Source organism: Cavia porcellus, unplaced genomic scaffold, assembly GCF_034190915.1.
Source record: "Cavia porcellus strain 051 isolate PalLab524CR breed Dunkin Hartley unplaced genomic scaffold, mCavPor4.1 scaffold_21, whole genome shotgun sequence".
In the NCBI taxonomy this organism is placed as follows: Eukaryota; Metazoa; Chordata; class Mammalia; order Rodentia; family Caviidae; genus Cavia; species Cavia porcellus.
The window spans coordinates 9,801,388-9,829,099 of record NW_026947504.1 but is presented as its reverse complement, the minus strand read 5'-3'; the positions used below and the strand labels follow the sequence as shown (position 1 = coordinate 9,829,099).

Genomic DNA, 27,712 nt, shown 5'->3' with positions numbered 1-27,712 from the left:
TGGCTCAAAACAGAAAAATGAAACACACCCTGTGTCTCTCTCCAAAAAATCCCAATATGGAGAATTGAGTGCCAACATGTAAAAAGGGAGCGTAGAAGATGGTTGCTAGAATGAACAGGGGGTCTCTTTGCAGCCTGCTGAAGGTTACGGATGCCGAGAGGAAATGCCAGTCACTCCAAACACTAATGCTCAGCACCCCAGCTCTCCCCCATCTCATCTTGCTGGGGACTCTGAGGTCCACTGTGGATGAGTTAGCAGCAGGCCAGCTCCTGCGAGCTGGAAAGCAAATCTTGCTTCCTAGACTTCATGGCAGCTTCCTCCCAGGCACACACTTCCTATGCTTCCGTTTGTACCAAGTTCTGCAGAGAGCCTGAGTACAGAAAGCTAGGCACAGCGCACCCTGGGGTACAGCGATAAACGACCACAGACAGGCTCCTGCCCATTGTGGTTTATAGGCAAGTTGGCGAGATAAACATCAATAAATAGTCACACATATACCTGTGTACATATTCAAAATGGAACCAGGCCCTCAAAAGGAAAGCGAGTCCTGTGTGCGTGTGTAACAGGGTGGTAAGGAAGGCAGCTAGGTGGTAGAGAGTAGCTAGCTGAAGACGGTTGAACAGAAAAAGCATGCCAAGACCCTAAAGAAGTGAGGAGCAGCAGGCACGGACTGAGCAGGATGGCCAGCCAGGTGGCTGGTGAGGCATGTGGCGAGCTACTGCTTCCACAGCCATCCTGCAGATCCATGCACGCTTCAGAGACCCACCTTCCCTACTGCTCCCCAGTCAGGAAGGGCTTAGGAAGAACAGGATGAACAAGTGTATGAGGAAAACACATCTCACAGAGGACACACATGCAGAAGAATTAAATGTGCAAAGACCAGTGGTAAACTGGAGCGGCCAGGTACAGGTAACTGCAGCAACAAAGAGCCTGGGGTTGACCATATGCTAATCCTGATCCTCTTCTCTCGTCGGGTTCTCAAACTCAGAACTGGTTGCCCGCATCCCTGTGGCCCTCACAGTCCCAGGAGACACGCTTCCTGGCCTCTGACAGCTGAGCCCAGGCAAAAGCAGCCACATCCTTCAAAGCACTGGGCATGACGGAGACAGGAGGCCGCTCCCTGGACCTGCTGAACCATTTCCTCTTATTCCTGGTTTAGCTCCAATGTGAGATTTGGGGGACCCAAAGGTAGCAGGGGGACGAGGAAAGAGACAGAGGGAGGTGGGATCCCCCAGGGTCCAGCCCACTACCAACTTATACTGGACCCATGGGACCACTAAGTTAGTTCTGGGTATGATGGTGTCAGTGACGAAGGGTTTGAACCCCGGATAAGGTAAGAAAACATGGGCTGGGATAGAGTACTTGCATAGCATGAAGGGAACCCAGGATTCAATCCCCAACGTGGGAAATAAAAATGGCCAGGTGTGGTGGCACAGGCCTGTAATTCCAGCACTCTGGGAGACCAAAGCGGGAGGATCCCAAGTTTGAGCTCAGCCTGGACACCTCAGTGATTTAGGGAGACCCTGTCTCAAAATAAAAAATTAAACATAAAAAAGGACTAGTGATACAGCTCAATGAGAAGGCCCTGGGTTCAATCTCGTGCACTTAAAAAAAGAAGAAGAAATGTCTCCATCGATTCCATTAGAAGGCCAAGTCCATGCATCAGAAATGACCCAAGTAGCCAGGCATAGTGGCACACACCTGTAATACTAGTACTCAGGAGGCTGAAGCAGTAGGATCACTGTGAATTTAAGATCAGCCTGAGCTACATTGTGAGGCTAAGGTCAGCCTGAAAAACACAGCAAGGCCCTGTCTCAAAAATAAGAAGAAGGAGGAGGAGGAGGAAGAGGAAAAGGAAGAGGGGAAGAGGAAGAGGAGGGGGGGGGGAGGAGGAAGAAGAAGAAGAAGAAGAAGAAGAAGAAGAAGAAGAAGAAGAAGAAGAAGAAAAAGAAGAAGAAAAAGAAGAGGAAGAAGAAGAAGAAATTACTCACATGTAACTTTAGCCACACACATAAATCAAGATTTTTAATCATCCTTTGCAAAACTTCTAAATTCTGGCCAACACCACTTTGAACTTGTATGAGTTTCAGGTTGTGGCAGAGAGGCCATTCCAACCTGGGGATCACCCTGGGCGGTTTCAAACAGCAGCCCAGCACCTTCTCAAGCGTGGAACATTCCTTACTCCTAGTTCAGCCCCATGGAGACAGCCACGCCGCAGTCAGCCCTGCCCACGGCAGCCACCTCTGGTTCTTCCTCCCCTCTGCTCCACTCGCAGCTCTGCAACGCAGATTGGCTAAGTTCCCGGCTCCTTGGCCGGCTGGACACTTTGCTTCCTCGGTCACCGCCATCAGCCCTGCCTCCCCGGCCACACTTAGGTCTCAGCTTCAGTGTCACTGTCTGCAAGTCCGGCCACAACTGCCCCATCAAGAGCAACATGTCTCCACTCTGGTCTCAGCTCATGTTCTGCTTTTGATGTTGTTGTTTTTGTGGTACTGGATACTGAAACTTGGGTCCTTGCACTGAGCTATATCCCCAGCCCTCTTGCACTTTGAGATAGGACCTGGCTAAATTACCCAGGAAAGCTCAACTTGGGAACCTCCTGCCTCAGCCTCCCACAGTATGCCACCACAGTCAGCTTATTTTTTAATCTTTTAGAGCAGATGCATGTCCAACCAGAACTGTCTTCTGTCCTTCTGTCACAGTGGTTTTCACTTTTCTGTAATTTATTTACTCACTCTCAGGTCCTCCCACACTGTAAGCACCAAAAAGGAAAAAGATGAGTTGATTCTAAAGTTTCCTTGTCAGCTGCAGGGGTCCTGGCACACGAGTAACCTTTGACAGCTACTAGCTGCTGACAGCCACCTGGGTAATGTGCAGAGCACCAGTCCTGGCCCCTCAAAAGTGACAAAAAAAGGCAAAACAGCTGGGGAATCATTCCTGATTAAAGCACACTAAAGAGACACAACAACAAACGCAGTATTATCCTTGATTGGCCTGCATCTACTGTAGACGTGACGAGAACATAAGGGAAAGTCATCTGTGGACAGCATGTTAGAGAAAAGGGCTGGATCAAATCGCCTTTCCTGACTCTGTATTCCCGCTGCTGCGAGGTAACAGAATGGGAAGAGCACACAGCCAGCGCTTCAGGAGAGACCTGACACGAAGTCTGCAACTTACTCCACAGGGCTCAGGCGGGGCTATACGTACCCTCTTACAGCATGGTTCTATGCTTATAATCTTCCTTTAGATTTCCAATTTTTCAAAGTAAAAAGCTATAGAAATACAATGAAAGTAATAGATGAATAAAAAAATAAATACCAGAGTATGCTGTCATTTTTTATTTAAGTAAGGGAGTTTTGTTTGGGGTACTGGGACTTGAACTCAGGGCCTTGTACTTGCCAGAGTGGTGCATATGCCATTGAGCTATGTTCCCAAACCTTGTTTTGTTTTTGAAACAGGACCCTGCTATGTATTTCAGGCTGGTGATCTCAAATTCACAGAGATCTTCCTGCCTCAATCTCCCTAGTGCTGGGATTATAGTGCGCACCAACAGATCCAACCTGAGATTTCTTCAAGTTCACATGAATAATCGCTGGCTGAGCTGAGATTGAAACATGTCCACTGTATGAAAGTACTCACTTGGACTCCTGATGCCTCAAACAGGTAACTTTTGGGGCCCTGACACTTACTACTAGTTGGATATTCACCAGCTCAAAAATAATCAAAACATGTTGGGTAATTTTAATCTGGGACTGTGTTTCCAGGCATCTTACAAAATAAAAGCCTTCTGGTTCGCAGGCATCTATCCCTGGCCAGTCTCACTCCAGCCCTTCAGTTCCCACACAGTGTGAGTGCCGCTCCCAGCAGTGAGGAGCTGGAGAAGACCGGGAAAGCCTAAGTACCAAGAAGCCAGGTTATGTACATGCACCACCCCTCCACAGTGAATGTCACCATTATGTACCGCAAAACAAACAACCAAAAGGGAATTTCAGGGATGAAGAAACACGACCAGCACTGTTTTACTTTTCTATTTTTGCTTAAATTCTTAAGTTTAAACTTTCCTTCTTTTAAATCCAACCAAGGGCCTTTGATGCCTATATAACTGTGCATAGTCGAACTCCTACTCTCCTCTAGAAAGGCTCCCACGACTCCTCCAGGATAGTCAATTTAGGTGCCTCTTACCTGGGTTTCCACAACCCTGCAGTTTTTCTGCTAAAAATTAAACCTCGTTACACTGATTTTTACTGCCTCTTGCCTGTGCACCTTCATCGTAGGTCATGGCCTCTATAAGGAAAGGATGAGACCCTCCACGAAGTCAGCATAGTAGGGGATCCCCGGAGCTCAGAGAAGACCCAGTAAGCCCACTGAACTTCCCATCATTAAACAGGGGCTGCCCCCTCCCTCACCTATCAAGCCTTTTATTTTTTATGTGTCTTTTCTAGCCCTGGGGATTGAACCTAAACCCTTGGGCTTGCCAGGTAGGTGCACTGCCACTGAGCCACACCCCAGCCCCTAAATCTTAGATGATTCCCGGAGGGCAGACTAAGGCGAGTTCCTCTGAAGCGGCTTTAGTGAGGCTCGTCCTCTACCTGTTGTTTCAGGTGCCCTGTGTCATGTCCCCTTTGGGATAGCAAGTGTCCTATGTCACTGTTTTCTCCTCTTCTTCTGCTATCAAAGGTTTGACCAGGGAGCTTCTGGGTGGAGATCGGGGGTCTGGGTCTAGTCACCCATCCATCGCCTGCTAGAAGAGCGACCTGCAGTGACTTGGCAGTGAGGAACAACACACCCTTCATTAAATAACAGCAACAGACTGCCTGCTGCACACCCTGTAGCAGCACCACAGCTCAGGGATGAGCTATAGTCTCCAGGCGGGAGAGGCAGACAGGCTTTACAGGAAGCAGGAGGGGCAGGAGATTTGGGGGATGCAAATTCTTTGGATTCTCTGGATTTGACTGTAGAAAGACTTGTCAGTTGTTCTAACTCTTCCCCACTGGACACCAAGCAGAAACTGCACCCAGACTGCTATCCAGAGATGGTAACGTAACCCACGTGATGAGAGGAAGACACAGAACTGACTCCCAGCTCTTTCCATCCACCATCCTGTAGGCTGGGGCCAAATACTTAACCTCTTGGAGCCACAATTTCATTCTCTTTGAGTAGCGGTCCATACGGTAGTTCCCCTTTATCCATAGGGCATAAAGCCCAAGATCCCCAGTGACTCCTAAAACCATGGATAGTACGAATGAAGTTTAATTTATAAATTAGACACAGTAAAACATTAAGTTGGGTGCAGTGTGGTGTGGGAAGGTGGTGCATGTCTGTGATTCCAGCACTTGGGAGGCTGAGGCAGGAGAATCACTATGAATTTGAGGCCATCCTGGGCTCTAAAATGAGTTCAAGGTCAGCCTGCACTATAAAGTGAGACTCTGTCTCAAAAAAAAAAAAAAAAAAAAAAAAAAAGACACAGAGAGAGACATTAATAGCCATAACTAATAACAGAATGATTGTAACAATACACTATAAAAAACTGATTCAAAACTTATGAATCATTTTATTTCTGCAATTTTCCATTTAAAATTTTTGGCTAGCAGATAACCTCAGGAAATAGAATCTTGAAAAGGGAAACCACACGTAAGGGCGTCAGTGGGGTTTGCTGTATCATCTAATCCAGATATATTATATATCATGCAAACCTTTATTATAACAACTTCAGACACAAAGTACTACAGCCCTGAAGCAGGATTCAAGAAAACCAATCCCTTGAGTGGAGGGAGGAACAGGAAGGAGCAAGGAGAGTCCAACAGGGCAGACATGCCAGGGAACACAGACTTGGCTACGAGAGTACAAATACCTGCTGTGCATTCACGAGGTACCCAGTCAAGGATATAGAACTTGAGAACAGGGTGGATACTGCATCTTTTTCTTGTCTAAACCCTGACACTTGGGCCCCAAGTTTCCAAAAGACAAATAACTGATATAGTGATGCTCTTCTCCCAGGTCCAGCCAGCGTGAAGGAGACAACTGAATTTCTTTTATATCACTGCCTTTGTTAACATTCATCAGCAACCCAGCACAACCTAGCCCAAAATTCCATATGTTTCTATTTAAGCAACTGTTTGCCAAGCTCACATTGCCAAGGGACCTGCATACTAGCTGAGCCCTGGTAGGGACTGCTCAGAACACCTGCCAGCTCTCCACTTGCAGACTCTGCCTCATCTTTGGCATCTGGCCTCGAATGTCACCACCTCGAGTGGGCCTCACCAAGCCTCTCCATCGCAGCATCCTGATCTTTCCCTCCACAGCAGGGTGCCAGCCTGGGCTTATGTGTTAAGGGTCTTATGGTTTGATTATCTGCCTGTCCTCAGGGATCAGAGACACCATGAGGGCAGGGCTTTATCTGTGGCACTCACCCAGTGCTTGGCAGGAAAGTGCCCCATAAGTGCTTATGCACAAAGACATGGATGGATGAGCTAACCACCCAGAGGAGGGAAGGAAAGAAAGGCTGAATCTCTGGAGATACGTATTCAGAACAGTATTCTCCTGGGAAACTTTGAGAGTAACCTTCAGGATTACAGCTCCATGTTTTTACCTGTTCGGAGAAAGTGACACAGAGAGGACTCTCATCAACCCATCTGTTCTCACAGTTTATGCAAACTTGAACTTTGCCTTCTCCTGGGACAGTCTTTGGAGTGGACCCTAGAAGTGAGCAGGCCTCAAAGGATGACTTTATAGCCTCTGGCAAAACCTGACAGAGAGGTATCACCACTGTTGTTTGCAATCTTTAACCCAAATCCCATAGGGCTGGCAAGGCCTAGAATCCCTAGAGCCACTCCTGAGATTCCTGCACCCCACAAGTAGGAGCCACTGCTCCGCAGAGGCACCATCCACACTCACAGGGCGAGGCTGTGACGCAGGACTCCAGATGCAACAGTTAGCCTTTGAGGGACTTCAGGGGCACCCCTAAAGCTCTTCCTCTCAGCCATAAGAAAATATGTATAAAGAGACACCGAGGGAAGCGGAGAGGGAGAGATTATTATTAAATATGCAACGAGAGCCACAGGGGAGGAAATGTCCCTGCACTTACTCCCTGCAGGTCACTGATGTGGACGAGAAATAATACCTCTATAACAGTGCCAAGCAGGAAGGAAGCACAAGAGGAGGGAAATAAAGACAATCAGAGAGGGGATAAGAAGAAAACGCTAATGTCTTTCTAAGAGCAGAACTGTTCTGTTAGGGAGACAACTCACTGCAAGTTGCTCTCCCTCTGTCCTGCAGAATTTTTCCTTTTTGCCTTGTGGCAGGGAGGACAAGATCTTTCTGCTCCTTTTTTTCTTTGTCTTTCTTTCTTTTTTTCTTTCGTTTTGTTGTTTTGTCTTTTGGCAGGGGAGAGAGAGGGAGCTCTCTCAAGGCCTCCCATACCTTCTGGGTTCCAAGAGCATCCTGAGGATATTTACTAACAGGAAGCCAGGCGAAGAGGGGATTGCCATGGTCATTAGATGACATCAGCCTGCTGACAAGCTGCCAACTCGGCCTATTGAACATACAACTGAAAAGCCAAGCATTTCACTCAAACTAGGTCACCCCCAAGCGCTGTGGATGTCAGCTGGGAGTTTGCCACAGACCCAGAACTGGGGAGCCAAATTGTTAGTGGTTTCTCCTGGGGACAAGCTGAGGTCACCCAAGGAGAAGATAAAAACTAGGAAGGGAATCTGTAAGGATGGATAAAGTAGAAAGGGGATTGGGGAGCCACAGGCAAGTGGATTTCCAAAAGCAAGCCATGGAGATGAGGCTGTCAAGATCGGAGCAGGCCACTAGTGCACAGCCTGTGTCGCTTACGTGGCATTTTGGTATTATTTTCGTGCTTTTGCTCTGTTTGCCTGATAAGTATTCTCTTCACTAGCTACAAATGCCCCTTGAAGTGTCAGTTCCTTACAGGCAAGGACTGTCTATTTTGTCATCTTCAGTCTTGCCAAATACTGTGTGAGATCTAAAGCTGACACTTAGTAAACACCCGATGACTTTGTGGCAGTGAAAGAAACGACACAGTGGATCTGTTGAGTCTGTGGGCTCTGATGCAGTTCATTTCAGGTTGACACTTGGACTCATTTCTTGTCATCTCCATCCCTTGAATAACTTTCCTGACTTCTGCATGTTCAGACTCCTTGTTTATAACAGAGGGATGACAGGTCCAGCCACCTTCGTGGCTCTTGGTGAAGATGCAGTGAGATGTGGCATGTGATGGGCCTGGCACAAAGTGAAACATCAATAGCTATGGGCTTGTTTCACTTATAAACAGGACTATAATAAGATCCTGCATAGGAACCCTGCATACCTGGTCTGAAAATTAATACAAAGCATTCAGGTTGATAAGAACATGAGGCATGGAAGTCCATTAAGTCCAGGGGGAAAAGACTCAGACCCTGGTAACTATGAAGGGGTTGGGGAGCCGTGTCCTTAATAAAAGTGGACCTTTGGGCTATGCCTTGCTTGAAGACCAAGTCCCATAAATACACTGCTACAGTTTGGATGTTCAGTATCTCCCAACAGTCCCTATGGTCAATGCATGGTTCCCAGCATGGTGAAATTGTGATGTACTATAGACTTTAGGAAGAGAAGCCTCGTGGGATGTCCAAGGTTACGGGATTTCATGCTCTTAGAAGGCGGGGATTGGGCCTGTGGGACTCAGCCTCTTCCTCATCTTTTTGCTTCTCGGCCATGAGGTGACTAGCTTACTCTGCCATGCAATCCTCACCACTGTCGTCTGGCACTGCCACCAGAGGCCCAAAGTAAAGAGTCTATCTGATCATGAGTTGGAACCTCTAAAATCATGAGTCATATAAGCCCTTTCCCTTTATAAATTAACTATCTCGGACATTTTATACTAACGTATTCCCCCCAGGAAATTTTTAATGTGCAACCTAAATAACTTAAACTGATAATACTTTCAAATAAACAAGGTTTCCAAAGAATAATTGTGAGCTTTGAGTAGAAAAGTGCATGCTTCTTCATCCTCTACAGCAAACAGATTCCACACTCCCCCCCCCCCAAAAAAAAACTGTTGAAAACTCCAGAACTCTCTCTAGAAAACAAACATGCAAACCTAGGACCTGGCAAGTGCTCTACCAACTGAGCTACAGCCCCAGCCCCTATGGTCACTTTCTTTAATAATAATAGAATAGATACACTTTAATGTGTACTTCGGTGTGCCATACATACTCATGATAATCCCACACTATAAGTACTTTAGGTCACAGTCTTCCTGCAGTGGCCTCCTGAGCAGCTGGGATTACAGGCATACACCTCCACCACACTTGGCTACTCTCATTTTCCTCTCCTATTTTGCAGATAAGTCTGAAAATCAGAGAGGGTCAGTGAGTTGCTCAGTGCCACACAGCTCATCAGTGAGGGAGCTGGCTCTTGCTGCCAAAGTTCAAGTTCTCAACCACTAAGCCCCACGCCTGTCTTCTCTAGAGGGAATCTCCTGCCTTCTGTTCGTTTCACTGAGCAACGGAGATAGCCTGAAGGCCATTATGTTCCCACAGAGCTCATCTACCTTATCTTGGGGAACGGGCCGGCTGCTGGCTGGATAGCCTGGGACACAGGTGAATGGGGTCTCAGATCTCAGCTCTCCATTAGATTCTGTTCATTACACGAAGACTTAAAGGTCATGCTTTCAAATCCCAGCCCTTTCCTCATTATCTGCCCGGCATCAGCGCTCTCCGGGTCCTGTATTGACTTGTTTTATCTCCTGGCTGCTGGCCCATCTCCATTAGATCCCAGGCATTTGAGCAAAGCACACAGCTATCCAGTTCTGACTGAAGGGAACTCACTCGCCGTCCTCCTCTATAATTTTGGGCATAGTCTGGGAGGATCTAGAAGGTGTCATTGACTGGAATTATAGTGCTTTGTTACAAAATGAATTTCCGGGCTGTGTGGAAGAGAGCAAGGCTCCCCCACACACTTACACAAGCAGCTTTGTTCCCACCAAAGTGTCCCTCTAATTGCACATTCACTCCGGACTGCGCCACTCCTGCAGGAGGAACTTTATGAAAGAGAACTCAGACTTCCTACGGTGCTTCACACCTGCAGCCTTCACTTGGAAATTAATCTTGGCCTGCACGTTCTTTCTTCTCCCTGCCATCATTCACTGTTTTATTTCCTATAGCTCTTAAATTCTTTTGCTTGCCTTTGTCATACATGGCCCACCTCGGGGCCTGGAGGCAGGAGCCACTCTGCGTGAACCTCGTTTCGGTCCCGCACGCCGCCCTGCCTGCCTTAGGTGCTGATGCCCCAGTGGCGGATGACCGCACATCTGCTGCTCTGTCGGAAGTTAAGTCACTCTTCTGCACCCGAAACTTACGTGGAAGGAGAGAGTCGGGGGGAGAAACGCTGGGCACGCTGAGATCCCGAAGCAGATGGTGCTGTGTAAAAAACAAAACATAATATTATAGTTTCTGCATTATAAGACATAACAATAAAACTTGCTCCCATGAGGTCGACTAAGCCACTAATCCCTTGGTACAGATGGAAACACAAAAGCTTCTGAAGGTTCAGGGCCCCCAACACACCTGGTCAGACAATAGCCAGGCCAAAACCTCCTTTCTCAGCTGCTCTTGTGCTTCAACTCCCAAACCACTTACACGGAATGCTGGGGGTTTGCAAATAAATTTGTTTGAGAAATGGAACAAAACTGTATCGTTGCCTCACCAAAAACAAAAAAGCAGGAAGGAAAAGAAGAAGAAAAGCCTTCATGATACAGGCTAGGAAAAAACCGCATTTTCTCCAGATCTAAGAGGAGGGAAAAGTCATTAAATATTTTTCAATTTCTACTAGTGTTGATTCACTTTTTAAAATTTTGTCAGATTTCCTCCTCTCATCAGCCTTCAGTACACAGCCCCTCCTGTCTGTTTTTCATTCAATAGTTCTAGGCAGCTGACTGTGTTCTCTGCAGCCAGAGACCCCTGAGTGCAGACGCAAAAGCTCTTCGCTGGGCTTCTTTATATTGATTCCCTCAGCACCAGGATTGCTGCTGCTTGCATGACTGACTTTCCCCTACAATCTCACGGCCCCGGGAACCCCCAGACCACAAGGGAAGGCAGATTCTACCAGTAATGAAATCACAGCCCGCGGGAAGGTGAAGTCCAGACGCTGCCTCTGTTACTCCCCATGAGTCCTGGTCTATACCTCAATTCATGCAAAAAGTAAGTACTCAGTAAATTATGACATGGAGGGAGGAATCCTGGAATCCTGGTGTGCTCTTTGATAGTAACATACTTCAAAACTAGAAAAAAAAGTTTTTGAATGTCTTCACCATATAGAAACCATACATGTTTGAGGAAAAGCTATGTTTAACCTAATTTATATATTACATAATATATGCCAGTATCAAAATTTCACATGGTACTCCATATAAATATGTACTTTCTTTTCAGTGCTGGGTCTACCACAGAGCCACACCCCCAGCCCAACATGTATAATTTTTGTTTTCATATATCAATTAAAAAATAAAATTATAGGGCCGGGGATGTAGCTCAGTGGCACAAGTGCCTGCCTGGCAAGTGCAAGGTCCTGAGCTTGATTACTGGTACCAAAAAAAGAAAATTATAAAAAGAGAGAAGAAAAATGAAGAGAAAACACTCCTTGAGGGAAAAAGAACCTCACTCTTTTCTAAATATTCCTAATCGTCATATTATCATACAACCTAAGTCCAGGGACTGAAAACAAACACATCTGTAGGTCCAAAATGGGGTTGTATCTCAGTGGTAGAGAATTTGCCTAGCATGCTTGAGGTTTTGGGTTCAATCTCCAGCTCTGCAATTTAAATAAATATGTCTGTAAGTTGAAATAGGTGTAAGTCAAGTTGACAGGGACTCGGGTCAGGAAGGAGAGGGATTAGGGGGACCAAGGTGGGCCCGAGAATGCCACCCTGCTAAGGGGGCCAGCCTGGCAAGGCACCAGCCAATCGTGACCATAGGGGATGCAGCCCAGCATCTTCTGTTCTGAGTTTTCAAGGGAACCAGCTCTCCATACTGTAATGTAAAATTTCCCAATTGTTAAATGCAGACTCAAAGAATCTGGAAAGGAAATGGAATGCCACGGTTCAGAGCAGACTCCAGAGCCACAGCAGCTGGGCTCCTCAGTCCTAGTGCTGCTATTTGGTTGTTTGTTTGTGTTTTGTAAGATACTTTGGACAAACCATTTAACCTCTTCCTCTTTCCTCATCTGAACAGCAGAGATACTGTTTGTACTTATTTCATAGCACTACTGCAAGGAATAATAAAAGATTTACATTTTTGTATATATAATATAAATATATATCCAGAACAGTAGCTAGCACATTGTAAACACCACAGAAGTTTTAGCTATTGCAAATTCCATGTAGAACAAAAACATTCTTTTTATGGAAGTCTTATATCAGGCAACTTTGTAAGATCTTAGCTATGAGACACTAACCTGTGTGCAGCCACCTCTGTCTCAATGGCTGTGAAGACTGGGTTAAGAAATCTCTTGTATCCAACCAGCAGCCATCCCCAGAGACCCAGGCCCTCTGAAGCTAAACCCAAAGAAGATGCTTGGCATTATCTCATTAAATTGCACATCCTCTTGCATCCTCTCCCCAGGAGTGAGAGTGGGCTGGCAATGTTCCACTGTGTACATAGAACCCCTTGGGGTGCCTGACCTGTCAGCACTTTAAAGCAGAGACGGTCTTACCACAAGGAAACTGCTGGAAAGTTTGGTGCTGCTTGCAAATTCATGGGGCTTGTGGCCCGAGGGCTAATACAAATTGAGTACCCACCAGGCCTCCTGGTTTCCTTACAGTAACCGATCTTTAGGTATTCTGATGACCAGTTATCCCGCCTGGAGCTTCTAAAGCCTCTGAGAAGCCCTGGCTTCCTACACTGTGCGGTTCTTAAGAGATTGTTCAAACTCCTCGGTCTACACCTGTTGTTTACCATTCCATACAACTCCCCATCCTTCCTTGCAATGAACATTTTCTCCAGCCCTTCCTACAGTTCCTAGTGAGCAAGCAGAGATGCATCTGTTAGCACCACAGAAGGCTTAAAAAAAAAAAAAAAATGAGGAGGAGGTAAAGAGGAACACAGTAACTGGGAAATGGAATTGCATCTTCAATTCATATTTTAAAATCATCCTTTTCCTCATTGATTTCTTTTAAACCGAACTCTAAGCTAAATTCTGACTCTGGATAAAGCATCTCCCTAGACTTGAGTTCCTTTCTGCTCCACCTCTCCTAAAATGATATTTGAAGGTTAATGAGCTGGGGGTATAACATGGTGTGGAGTATGTGGTCAACACATGTAAGACCCTACATTCAGTCCCTAAAGTCCCCCCCATGCACACACACAAATCAATGTTTAAAAAAACGACTATAAAGGCAAAAGTAACTTACTTTTTAAGAAGATGCTAATTGGTAAGATTTGTCTAAGAATTCATTTTTTGAGGTATCTGAAACACATAACTGTGAATCTTTCTGGTCAGATATATACTTTCAGCCTATGTGTCTTAAAATTATGGATACAAAATATGTTCATAGAAAATCAAATAATATTCAAGTGCACAAAGTAAAAAAGTAAGTTTCTGTATTACATTCCAACTCCGAGTGAATCTGTCTTTTTCTAAGAACGTATCAACATAAGATAGATGACTGATGCGTAGATAGATAGATAGATAGATAGGTAGATAGACAGACAAACAGATAATATATACACACGAATCTATCATGCTGGGGCTGGGAAGATCCAACAAGAAGCCAACCAGCCAGCCTTTCTGGTAAGCATGCAAGCCACACAGCTCTCAGGAAGAGAAAATTGAGTACATCTCCTATATCTAGTGGCACATGGGAGAATCAAACACCTACTCCCACCCTACCTCATAAGCAACCTGCTGGTTTGCAGTACAGGCTAAGTTGATAGCAACTAAGGTACATAAAGCAACTAAATGTTGTATTGTTTGGTTGATTTTGCAGGCCTGAGGCCAGCAGTCTGAGCATCTCTTGGGAGGATGATAGCATGCAACATAGCAAATATGGGAGGTTTCCTTTATCTTGTCTTTGAAACCCAATATTTTCTCACCATTGTGTTTTATTTTGATTGATTTGCTTTACTCAATATTCTGTTTTGTTTTTGGCTTGATTTTGCTATATATCTGATGGAATGGACAACTATTGTGAATATAACAAAATATAGTATGGTAGCTATTGTTAATTTCCCAGTATCTCACTTTGAAGTTCTATACCAATTTTGCTGCTTTCTTTTTTTGATCAGCTTTGTTCTGTTTGGTTTTGTTGGATTTTACTTTCTTTAAAATAAAAAAAACAAGGGCCAGGGATTTAGTTCAGTGGCAGAAGTGCCTGCCTGGCAAGCACACAGTCATGAGTTCGATCCCTGGTACCAATAAATAAATATAATACAATATAAAATAATAATACAGATATATACACATACATACATACATATACACATACATACAGTTTTCTCTCAGGATCAGAATCACATAATGGGGAGCAAGTGGGGAGTATTTTTCCCAGTACGAAGGATCAAACCCAGAGCCAGAGTCTCATGCATGCTACACAAGCACTCTACCATCAAACAATATCCCGCAGCCCATATTCTTTTTTATCCATTTAAAAAAAAATTTTTTTTATTGGTATCGGGGATCGAACTCACGACTGCCTGATTGCAAGGCAGGTGCTTATGCCGCTGAGCTAAATCCCCAGTCCAAAGCCCATATTCTATAGTTTTAAAGCTTTTCCTTTTGCTCAACCTTGTATTTAATTATGTACAAAACTATCAGTCCTTTAAACGAACACAGCTTCATTGTCTGCATAACTTGAGATTACTCAGTTTCCTACTTAAGAATATTTGGTTTATTTCTAGTTTTTGGTGCTGCAATGACCAGGTACAATGCAAAAACCTCTAAACACAGCCTGCGTGGAAAAAGAGAAAATATTTGCAAATTATATGTCTGATAAAGAATTCATTTCCAAAAGCATAAAGAACTCCAATTTAATAACAACAAAAAGACAATTGTTTAATGGGCTAAGGACCAGGCACACACCAGTAACCCCAGCACTGAGGCAGACGGAAGCAGAAGGATCACAAGTTCAAGTCCTGGGCAACTTACCAAGACCAGCACCAACACAAAAACAAAAAAGTAAAACTACAACAGTCACTCAAGAAGACTGCAAATTTGAGGCCAGCCTGAGCAGTTCACATCCAAATTTTTTAAAAAGTAAAAAGAGTTGGAGCGAGACCTCAGAGGTAGATGCTTGACTCGCATGTGAGAGGCTGGTGAGTTGAACTCTACCACTGGACAAAACCAAAACAAACCAACCACCACCAAAAACATAAAACAACAGTGAAACCTGGCATGCAATCCAGCAATTCCACTTCTAGGTATACATCCACAAAGGCTGAATCGAGCATCACACATAGACACACGGAACCCCATCTCCATTACAGCATTATTCATAATAGAATATTTGGAAATAGTACAAACACCCTTTATTCAGCCTTTGAAAAAAAGAAATTCTATAATGTGACAACATGCATGACACTGTATGGGCACATTATGATGAATGGAGTGAGCCAGTCACGGAAGGACACACACTGCATGCTTCCACTGACACACAGTATATGAAACAGTCAAACTCACAGATGCAGAGGCTGGAGTAGGAGGAAATGGGAGGTTGTTCGTCAGTGAGTGTAAAGTTCTGATTATACAAGATGAGTAAGTTCTAGAGAACAGCTATGTAATGTTGTGCCTACATATTATGATAATGTACTGTACACCTAAAAATGTATGAAGGGGCTAGGGACATGGCTCAGTGGCACAAGTGCCTTCCTGGCTAGCATGAGGTCATGAGTTCATTCCCCAGTACCAAAACAAGAAAAAAGAAAAATGCATGAAGGACCAGTACGTAGCTCAGCAGGAGCACACTTGCCTAGCACTTGTGGGGCCCTGGGTTCAATCTCCAATACATGCATACTCACAGATCTGTTAACAGTATCTTGCATGGTAAGTCTTCCTACCACAGAATGTTTTTTTAAATTAAAAAAAAAAAAACTCAAGTAAAACCATCACAGTTGCAAAAATAACGGATTTTTAAATCATTAAACATATAACAACACCAATTCATTCTTTCATTCATTCGTCTGTTCAAGTACTTGAGGTTACAAAGTTCTATGCTAAATCCAAAGGATTAGTAATAATAATAACCCACAGGGACTAAGGGAGTAGCTCAGATGCAGAATGCATGCTTACATGTATGAGGCTCTGGGTTTAATCTCCTGCACGAAAAGAAGAAAAGAACAGTCCGGAGGTCAAGGCAGGACAATCACAAGTTTGAGTCCAGGCTGAGCAACTTACCAACGCATCTGAGCAAAACCCTGTCTCAAAATAAAAAATAAACGTGGTCGCAGAGACAGCTCAGTGTGAAGGCCCTAAACTCAAGCCCTAGTACAGTGGGGGAAGTGGAGGCACAATCACAGGGCAGGCCTCCTGCTCTACAGGAACCGACAATTCAGTGAGCAGACAGAATCTAAATGAATTCCGTACCACGTTTCCGAGCTGTGTTTGAAAATAGGGAGGACAGGAAAGGAAAAGGAAGGAAAAATGATTTAGATGCAGTATGTATACACACCAGTTCTCAAGGTGAATGTAATTATTCTGTACCACAAACATGTGCTCATTTTAAAAAGGAGCTGCACTGAAGTTCACCAAGTGAAGAGCACCTAGCTCTGAGGAGATGAGAGGCACCAAGAGGAAACACAGAACCGAACCTTAGGGGTTGTCAGCCAGGACCACAGCAGGACAGCGGAGAGGGCAGCCTTGCCAAAGATTGTTGTCACCACATCCAATCCTGTGAAGTCACCAAGTGGGCAGGACATTTAGAGACTGATTTAGACAGCATCTGAGAGGAGAATGAATGGCCGTCATCAAAAAGCCTAATAATCACAAATGCTGGTGAGGATGGGGGAAAAGGAACTCCACTGCACTGTTGGTGGGAGCCTAAATTAGTACAACTACTACGGAAATCAGTGTGGAGGGTCCTCACAAAACTATAATTAGAAATCCCAGATAGTCCCCTTCTAGAGATCTTCCCAAAAGAATTAAAAATTTTGGCTGTGGTTGTTTACAACTGTAATCCCAGCACTCAGGAGGCTGAGGCAGGAGGATCACTGTGAGGGAGGCCAGCCTGGGTTACATAGCAAGATCTTGTCTTAGATAGATAGATAGATAGATAGATAGATAGATAGATAGACAGATAGATGATCATCATAGTATACCTATGCATACCTATGTTTATAGCAACAGTTTAAAATAGCTAAATCTTAGAAACAGCATATATGGCCATCAAAAGATAAATAGATAAGGAAATGTGATATTTATACACAGCAGAATACTATGCTGCCATAAAGAATGATAAACCTTACAGACTCTGCCAAGGATAAAAAAAAAAAAAAAAAAAGAATGATAAACTTGGCACATCAAATAAATGGATACCACCTGAAAACACAATGTTAAATGAAATAAATCAGACACAAAGACTCAAATATTGCACAGTGTTATGGGTTAAAAATTGATGCTCAACTTAACACCAGCTGAATTAAATCACTATGGTGCTGAGCAAAGATGTTCCACCTGAGGAAATTTGCCAGCATAAATAGAAACATGGAGAAGGGAAGCGTTGAGGCATTGTGGATTCTCCTACATGTTGCTGTTTGAGCCGTGGGTTCTCCTGGAGAAGCTCTGGTTCTCACATCAAGCATTGCTTCTGGCTCCAGAGGGGAAGATGTATGCTGTTTAATCTCCAGAATGAACTCGTCATGCTGGCTTCCTGGCATGTACTAGACAGTGCTTGTCATCAGAGGGGCTCTGGGCCTCTGTGATGCTGAGGATGGCCGTGGTGCTTTTCAGGACAGCCTTGGTCTCTGTTGTGAGTGTGACTTCTCAGTTCCAGCATAGAACCCTCATCCCACCAACACAGCTCCTTCACCCCGCTGGCATAGACTTCCTAGCTTCCACCGCTGACCTTTGGGCCTTCCCAGCATGGATCCGTAAAACAGACTGGCGTGAGTCCTTCTTGTGGGCTCTAGACCTCCAGTTGGACTTGTGGGACGCATTGTCATAGGTTCTGGGTCTTCATCTGGACTCATGCAGGACATTGCTGTGGGATTCAGGACCATGATTGAATATTCTGTATCTTTGGTGTTGTGGATAGATTTCCTGTACTTTTTTATGTTAACTCTGGGTGACCATCATAAATAATATTACAAATTTTATGTCCTGATTCTAATTGTTCTCTGCACAACCCCTGATGCCAACACATGGTTTCTCTTATATGAGAAACACTATACATATAAAACTATGTACACACATACACACACACTTATAAAGAGCAAAATAAAAAAGAAGAAATAGAGAGAAGTTTAAATATTTCCCCAAATTATAAATTCTGTTGTTTTGAAAATACTTCATAAATGTATATGCTAGTTGGTTTCATTTATACTATTTGTTTATTTTCATTGCAAAGAAAGTCTTGTGTTATTATCTGTTCTTTTTGGAGGAATCTTTTTTGGTTTAGTCAAGGGTGGTGGCACACACCTGTAATCCCAGTACTCAGGAGGCTGAGGCAGGAGGATTACTGCAAGTTCAAGGCCAGCCTGAGCAATATAGTAAATTCACGGCTAGCCTGTACCACATTAGTGAAACCTTGTCTCAAAAGAGAAGAAACAAAGCAAAACAAAAATTGAGTGGTTTTCTTATTACGCAGGTTTTCCTGGGTTTGGTTGTTGGTTTTTTTTTTTTTTTTTTTTTTTTTTTTGAGACAGGGTCTCTCTATGCAGTTCAGGCTGGCCTTGAACTCACTTTGTAGCCCAGGCTGGCCTTGAGCTCAACAGTGATCCTCCTGCCTCAGCCTCTTGAGTACTAGAATTATAAGTGTGTGCCACTACGCCCAGCTTTATTATTCAATTTTAAGAGTCCTTTATGTACTCTATGTACAAAGCCTTTATCAGAAATATGCTTTGCAAATATTTTCTCCTGGTCTGTGGCTTGTCTTCATTTTCTTTTTTTTTTTTTTTTTTTTTTTTTTCCTTTTTATCGGTACCAGGGATCGAACTCACGACTGCCTGCTTACAAGGCAGGCACTTATGCCACTGAGCTAAATCCCCAGCCCCTCATTTTCTTGATAGCACCTTTTGAAAAGCAAACGTTTTATTGTTTTGTTTTGTTTTTTTTTTTATGTTAAAGCCCAGTTTATCCATTTCTTTATGAATCATGATTTCATGTCATATTGAAGACTTTGGGGGCTGGGGCTCCATAGTAGAGCACTGGCATGTACAAGGCCCTCCCTAGGTTTAAGATCCAGTACCACAAAATAAAAACCTTTACACCTTTTCGTAAGTAGAGGTCACTAATATTTTTCTCTTCCTATAAGGTGCTGCAGCTTTAGGCTTTATGTTTGGGTTTATGGTCCATCTTCAGGGGCATTTCAGACAGCTACGGAGGCTTCTTTGACACAGTGCTGGGAGAGGCTCAGGCAGCAGCACTGGGCAGGGCCAGGAGAGAGGTTCCAGGAGGCACCGGAAATGCATACAAAGCCTGCACAGCTCACACGGCTACCAAAGTCTATTAGGCCAAACAGTATTCAGGATCACATCAATATCTACTTGATTTTCATTTCAAAACACTAAAACTTTAAGGAAATAATATTAGCTGAACCTTTCCTTACTTCTCTCAAGTCCAAAGTTTCTCTTTAAGAGCTTCTATTTCATTCTGTCTTCCAGTTTACTTGTGCTTGTGTACTTATATATTGAATTAGGTGTTTTATTATGAACTCATTTCCTTTCACTTTTCCTTCATAATTCAATTATGGCATTAAATTAATTTTTTATCTTGTGTGTGTGGCTGGTTATATTATCATACATTAGCAACATGATGAGATTTAAAAACAAAAAACCACTGAGCTTAGTAGTGAAAGAAGACTTGGAATGACATCTACAGCAATACCACTTACATATTAAAATATTACCATCATATAATTAAAACGTCTAGAAACCTCCACATGCATCCACATTGAAGGGTCCAGAACATACGCTCCAAACACTGCGACAGCTGCCCCCCCCCCCCAAGGAGGAAATGGAGTGGGGGATGGGACGGGAGGGCGGCCCCGACAGGGCGGCCCCAGACAGACCGCCCAGGAGGAAGCTCCACGCCTTACGAAGCTCCCTGTACTCCTGGATTCAGGAGATGCCATCTCAGTAAAGCATCATGGGCTGGAAACACTGTAAGCTGCAAAGGCATTTAATACCTCACCCACAGGCCATCATGGTTTGGTCTTGGTGTTTGACCCCCTTGACCATGTGGCTGGCTGTGAGCTGCCGCTGCCCTGTACCCCGAGAGTATTGTCCCGCACACTGCTGAGGAAGGGTTCAAAACTCAAACTTCCATATATGTGTTCTCCAGGAGATATCTCACTTTTACATCATGGTAGGATTAAAAAATTACAGTTTGATTGCATACATTAGGGTCCACCCTGTAGTGTATCTTAAAAATTAAATTTTAGTTTTACAACACTGGAGATTGAACCTAAGACATTCTTACTGAGCTACATCCCAGCTCTTTTTAATTTTTTCATTCTCCCTAAGTCACTTACTCAGGCTGGGCTCAAACTTGCCATCCTCCTTTCTGTCCCAGCCTCCCAGAGTGCTGGGATTACAGGGTGAACCACCAAGCACGGTTTATCAATTTAAAGATACAGAGGCTAGAAGCTGGGCATGGTGATGCATGTTTATAATCCCAGCACTTGGGAGGCTGAGGCAAGGGGACTGCAAATTCCAGGCCAGCCTGGGCTCCATAGTGAGGTCAAGACCAGCCTGGACTGCAAGACACTGTCTCAAAACAAACGAACACAAAAATTTAGGGGCTGCGGATGTAGCTCAGTGGCAGAATACTGCACTGGCCTAGCATGCACAGAGCCTTGGGTTTGATCCTCAACATGTAAGAAAGAAAAGAATGTATTAAAACTTCTCCCCTGTACTGGACACTGTTTGAATGCCAAGAATACAAAAAATCCCTGCCCTCATAGAGCTTACATTTTAATCAGGAAACAGAAGCAAAACTAGTATCTCAAATGATGATAAGTGCTAAGGTAGAAAAACACCCAGAGGAGGGGACACAGAATACCCAAGGAATGAAAATTTTGGTGGGCTGGAGATACTTTACAAAGACCTGATAAAGATAGTGAAGTGAGGCTGATAGGGACAAGGGGAAAGTATTCCAAACAGCGGGAATGATAAATTCTTCGGGGTCTGTCGGGGGTTATCCATCGCATTTGCTTAGCAGGCCCAAGGCCTGAGGTTTGATCCCTGTCTCAGTCACTTTTCTCACTGCTGAGACACAATACCTGACAAATTAGAAAGAAATGAGGTTAAGTAGGCTCATGGTTTCAAACCAGGAGCAGCAGGCCCCGAAGCAGGAAGGCACGGAGGCAGGGTCTAGCAGAGGAACCATGACAGCCAGGAAGCAGTGAGAGCAGATTGGGGGATGCATGGCCACGAGTCACCTCTCCCCACCCTCTAACACCACATGCAGCTCCAACACCCCAGTGCTCCAATCACCTTCCAAAACCCCCAGCTCCTGAGCACATGAGAATCTGGGGACTGGCTCCATTGCTTGATATAAATCATAACATCAGGATGGATAGATTATGTTCTCTAAAGCAGTACGCCTAGGAGGCCTATTGTCTGAGAACAACAAAACAGCAGTAAAGTTAGACTCAAAACACACAAGGAGTGAGTGAAAGGAGGTGATCAGAGAGGGGAAGTGGGTCCATTTAGGGAGGGCCTCATGGCCACCGTGAAGACGTCGGTTTTTATTCTGACATGTGCTGCTGCTGAAGGACACTGATCACAGTGACACAATCTGATGACACTTTTACTAGAGTAGCCACACTGAGCACAAATTACCTTGTTTATATGTTTCCCTACTGCTTATCAGCTCCTTGAGGACAGGAAACTTATCTGTCCCGCTGCTAGTATAGCACCAGGCACAGAAAGTACACCAAATGTTTATCAGGAGAATGTCCTCTAGCTGGGCGTGGTGGTCTTGGCCTGCAATCCCAACAGCCTGGGAGGCTGAGGCAGGAGGACCACCATCAGAAGCTGATAGGAACTAACTGTAATAATCTGACGAGATCGGGCGCGTTCAGGGTGGTATGGCCGTAGACCTAACTGTAATAATCTAAGCAAACGATAACCTAGCTGAGCCCAAGATAGAAGCTACCACAGTGGTGAGAAGTGAAGATCCTAGACGTGCCCTGCAGGAAGACAGGATCTGCTTGTGCAGTGAATGTGAGTGAGGGTCAAAGATGCCTCCAAGCTCAAAGCATGAAAACCTTGCAGGACATTACTTCCTGGAGTTGAGGGAGAACAAATTTATGTGGGTGTGGGAGACATATTTGATTTGGACCTTACCGAGTTTGCCATGAATGCTAGACCTCCAAGTAGGGTGTGGAAGGACAGCAGGATGTCTGAGTCTGCAGGTAAGAGAGGGCAAGGTAGAGGTGTACAATTGGGAGGTGCTTTTTTTTTTTTTTTTTTTTTTTTTTTGGTATGGGGATCAAACTCATGATCTTGCACTTACCAGGGAAGCGCTTGAGCCACTGAGCTAAATCCCCGATGCCGGGAGATGCTACATAAAGCCCAGGGATTTAGCTCAGCAGCACATGTGCTTGCCTGGCAAGGGCAAGGTTGCGAGTTCAATTCCTGGTACCAAAACAAAAAGCCCTCACTTCAAGGAGATCCCCAAGGCAGGAGGGGAGATAGCAAAAGACCGAGGACAAAACTCTATCCATATGTTTGATCAGAAGAAAGAAGAACAAGGAGGAAGGCTGAGAAGGAGCTGCTGGGGAGGGGAAAGGAAAGGCAGCAGAGGGTGGAAGTCAGACGAAGAGTCCAGGTCCCTGAGCAAGAGTCAGCTGTGCCCATGCTCCTGACAGGAGGGTAAATGGGAGGGGAAGTACCTACCGCGTTGGGAAGGAAGAGGCTGATGGCGCTGGCAGCAGCTGCACTGTTCAGAGGTGTGCAGGGACCTCTCACCATTCCCAGTGGGCTCGCAGCCCTTCTTTCTGCCTGCTCCTCTTCCTCCTTGCTTTGTGCATTTGTTTCCCCTAGAAAATACCTTTCGTCCTCTTTACTGAGTTGCCATCTGCTCATCATGAAGACCTCAGTTCCTACGGGAGCCTCCCCAACCAGGCTACATCCACTCTGTGCAGACCACACTTCCAAGGTTTCGTCTCTCCCCTGGCCTGGGTCCTGGCAGCATTTTCCTTTGGCATAGGCCATGATACCCTCAGTGCCTTAGTCCGGCTGCCTGCATTCTCTGGGGCAGGAGCTATGTCCTACTGCATAAATGCAGAAGGATATGGAGCAGGCACATGACAAGGAAGAGGTCAAGGAAAAGGAGACTTGTGAGCACTAGCATGATGCGCAGGAGAGAAGCATATCCAGGGACGGAAATACAACCTAGATCCCATGGAAAGACAGAAGGCACGGTGAGGAGAAGGAAAGAAGTCCTTCCTCCGAGGCATACAGCAAAGGTCTAGGGCTGCGCCTCAGTGAAAGAGTCCTTGCCTAGCACTGCACAAGGACCAGAGCTCAAAAGCAAGCAGGAATACACACAGCTGGGAGGGTCTGAAGAGACTGCAATCACTCAGATATGGCAGCAATTAGAGGAGGAAACAGAGAGGAAAGGGAAAGGAGATAGCAGAGGACTCTGGAATCCAGTTTGCCTCGTTTGGGCTCTTATTTTAGGCAGAGCACAGGTGGACTTTGTGATCCCAGGTTGGGAAACCCATCTGGTCACCACTGCAAAAAGACTCTTGGAAACAGATGTTTCATGGCAGGAGGTATCATCTACTGTTGCAAATTTAACACTGGGAGTTAGTAGATGAAAGTTTATCCTTGAAGAAAGAGTAAAAACCTGCATTGTGCTGTATCATTTAATCTTCAACTGTCCTTACCCTATCTAAGGTGCTTCCGTCCTATCTTCTTCTACTCCTGATCACCATCAGTTACTTTGTTTATACACTTCTCTAATGCTTATCAGCTCCTTGAGGACAGGAAACTTATCTCTCCCTCTGCTAGTACAGCACTAGGCACAGAGAGCACACCAAATATTTATGAAGAGAATGCCCTCTAGCTGGACATGGTGGTCTAGACCTACAATTCCAGCAGTCTGAGAGGCTGAGGCAGGAGGATCACAAGTTCGAGAGCAGCCAGAGCAACTCGGTGACGTACTGAGACCCTGTGTCCCAAAATAAAAAACAGAAGTCTAAGGATATAGCTCAGTGCAAAGGCACTGGGTTGAAAAAAGAGTCTTTATACTATTTTACAGATGAGATTCTTGCTCACATTTAATTTTTTTGTACCTTAGTGTTTAACAAAGATTACAGGTTTTTTATTTTTATTTTTTATCAGTACCAGGGATTGAACTCATGACCACGGGCTTGCAAGGCAGGCGCTTAGGCCGCTGAGTTAAATCCCCAGCCCCAGGTTTTTTATTTTTGTAGTACTAAAAATCAGCTCAGGACCTCAAAAGTCCTCTACTACTGAGCCACACCCCAGACAAAGCACTGCGTGTTTATACCAAGGCAGCCCTGACATGCTCACTGCTTTTCCTCTGCTGTTCAGCTACACAAAGGCTGATCTTGGACCCAAAGCTCTCTCCAAACAGCAAAGCTTGTCCATCTTGTATTTAAAATCTTGAGACCCAGCACTACCCACTTGAAGAACACCTGTCCGCCCATCTACACCTTCACAATTGCTCCTGCTCTGTGGGTCACCCACCCCTTGGCAGTGGTTGGAGCTCATGTCCCCAGGTCCTCTCTCAGGGAGGCCATAATAAAGCTCTGCAAACTGGGTGGCTTAAAATCTCAATTTACTCTCCAAGTTCTGGAGTTTTGGAAACCCATATCCATATGGCAGCAGGGTCATGCTCTCCTTGAAGGAATGAACCAAAAGAAGCTGTTCCAACCTTTCTCTTAACTTCTGGTATTTGCCAGAAATCCTTAACATAGCTCAGCCTCTTCTCCCGGTGCCTTCAAATGCAGACACTGGCCCTGCTGGGCTGAGGACCCACCTTAGTCGTGTAGGACCTCATCCTCAGTTACATCTGCAAGGACCTATGTCCAAATGAGGCCACATTCAGTGGTGTTAAAAGTCACAACTCCACATCCTTTGCGGGGACATAACTCCTCACTCTCCACCAAAAAAGCTGGTCCCTCCTCTAGCTATCTGCATCCTACACCTTTAAACTAACTTGACACACCACACAGCTATTATTTTCCATTGAATTCATTTGTTCTCCAAAGGAGATAACAAAGAGATTTCATTCTATGTATAAACTCAACTAGGCAGTTAGTGAAAATATTCTTTGATCAGCTGATACTGTCTGTCACAAACAGAAGAAAGGGGAGGAACAGAAACTAAATCAGTACTTCTTAAACTTTAATGTGTAAAGGAAGCCCTGGTGGATCACATGACAATGCAAACTGACATGATAAATGGATTCTACATTTCTAACCTGGTCCTAGAGACTGCTATGCTGCTAGGTCATGGACCATCTGCAGCAATACAACTTTTGTATTGTACATTAAAAGATATAAAATTGAAAGACTATCAAATTGCTGTGATCTATTTTAAAAGCAGGGTAAGGCTGGGCTATAACATGCCTATAATGCCAGCACTGGGGAGACTGAGGCAGGAGGATTAGTGTGAGTTATTGGCCAACCTGGGCTACAAGGCCAGCCTGAACTGCATAGCGAAACCCTGTCTTAAAAAATACAAAAAACAATAATAAAAAATTTTTTAAATTGGGCAGCAAAGTATATTGATGCACACTGATAATCCCCGCAGTCTAGGGCGTTGAGGCAGAAGATCATAAATACAATCTAGCCTGGACAATTTAGCAAGATGTTGTCACAAATAAAAACCAAAGAGCTGGGGCTGTAGTTTAGCATGAAGGCCCTTGGTTCAGTATGCCAAGAAAAGAAAAGAAAAAAATGCAACTGAATTGTTGTTTAGCTGTGCTTTAGAATGATCCTATCTGGCAGGCACCTGTCACCTGTCAGGCTGAAGGTCTCCCCACGGCCCATCCTAGGTTCAGAGCTGGGAGCTGTTTGACCCTGCATACCAAAGATCTCAACTGCAGCTTGAGCTGCTTGGAGCGGAGGAAGTCCAGGTCCAAGGGAAAGCCAGTTAATCCTCTCTCCTCCCAGGCCTGAGGGGCTTCCGGTGAGGAAACCTGGTTTCTCTGCGAGCTCAGAGGATGGCAGGGGACAGGAGCCAGCATGTAATGAGGTTAGGAGTGGTGATGCCATTTAGCAACCCCTGCTGATCTAGCAGACCAGCTCCGGCAGCTGTTTCAGACCGCTTCTGCAAATGAATCATCCCAGCCCTGGCCCATGCCAGGTGCAGCCTTGGCTCCCGGGATCACTCCTCCACCCAAAGCAGCCATGAGGCTCAGCATGTGAAAACTTGGCCCCAACTCCTCCAGAAGTACGTGCAGGCCACAAGGTACTCTCACCCCATGCACACGCATACAGACACAGAACATACAAGTGTCAGGTTCCACCAGGTGTGCAAGCACATGTGCCATTTCTGAAGTGGAAGCCAGGTTCCAGCCCAACCCAGCTCTGTACTCCCCAGGCTTCAAGCACAAAAACCCTGCAAAGCCTGGACAGAGCAGCTTCAAGGGTCAACTATTACAAACTCAGGCTCTGAATTCCTAAAGAATCAGGAACACTGAGTACATAGTGAGACCCTGTTTCAAAAAAGACAAAAGAAGAAAAAAAGAAAAAGAAAAACAAGGCAGAGAATTTATGGGAGAATGTGGCCTGGAGCCTGAGGGCTGGGTCAGCACAGGACACAGCGGATGGCCTCTAAGTTGGCCTGATTCCCTCTCCTTAGTGAGTATGTGGGCCGCATGCCCAATCCCGAGGTTCTCCCTGGCTCCAACATTCTCCAGTCCAGGAACAGGGATCCAAGGGAGGAAGGAGATGTCTGTATGTAGACATGCACACGCGTGAGCTTGTGCAAACACACGCACTTCCATTCAGTCTCAGCCTGAACAGGAAATCAGGAGAGGCGCCTAGGAGTGCAGTGGTCCACAGAGGAGATCTAGGACTGAGGGGTTAAGACCAGGAAGTTTATTATCACTACGTGGCTGGAGCATGTTATACTGTGGCACTGGCTGGGAGTGAGCCCAGGGCTAGTGCTAGGCAAGTGCTGTACCACTGACCTGCATCACCAGCACGGAGCAAATAACAGCCTTTCTAGGGCAACAATTGTTGCCTGTTGACGGTACTAAATGGCTTTTACTTCTCTCAACAGAGAAGCCTGAGCCACCTTCACCTAGATGCTCCTATACACTTAACAATGATAAACTAGGTCATCATCGTGACATAGTCTAACTGTTGACTTTAAAAAATCTAACAATAGGATGGGGATTTAGCTCAGTGGCCTAAGTGCATCCCTGGCAAACACAAGGTTGTAAGTTTGATCCCCGGTACCAAAAAAAAAAAAAAAAAAAATCTAACACTAACCTCGGGCCTCATAGAAAATACCAACATAAATTTCCTGGCTTTAACCATGTAGTATGATTATTCAAGATCTTACTGGGGGAAGATAGA

The 27,712-nt window shown here is 45.0% G+C and overlaps 1 long non-coding RNA gene across 15 annotated transcripts in view; it reads right to left on the bottom strand.

The window, feature by feature from the left end:
• LOC101787993 (uncharacterized) overlaps nucleotides 1–27,712 on the bottom strand; it is a 260,957-nt gene that overhangs the window by 147,914 nt on the left and 85,331 nt on the right. For all 15 annotated transcript variants that reach the window (XR_010041635.1, XR_010041634.1, XR_010041632.1 and 12 more), the window contains exon 4: nucleotides 10,361–10,421. This is a non-coding gene — a long non-coding RNA (uncharacterized LOC101787993). The remainder of the gene's footprint in view (nucleotides 1–10,360; nucleotides 10,422–27,712) is intronic.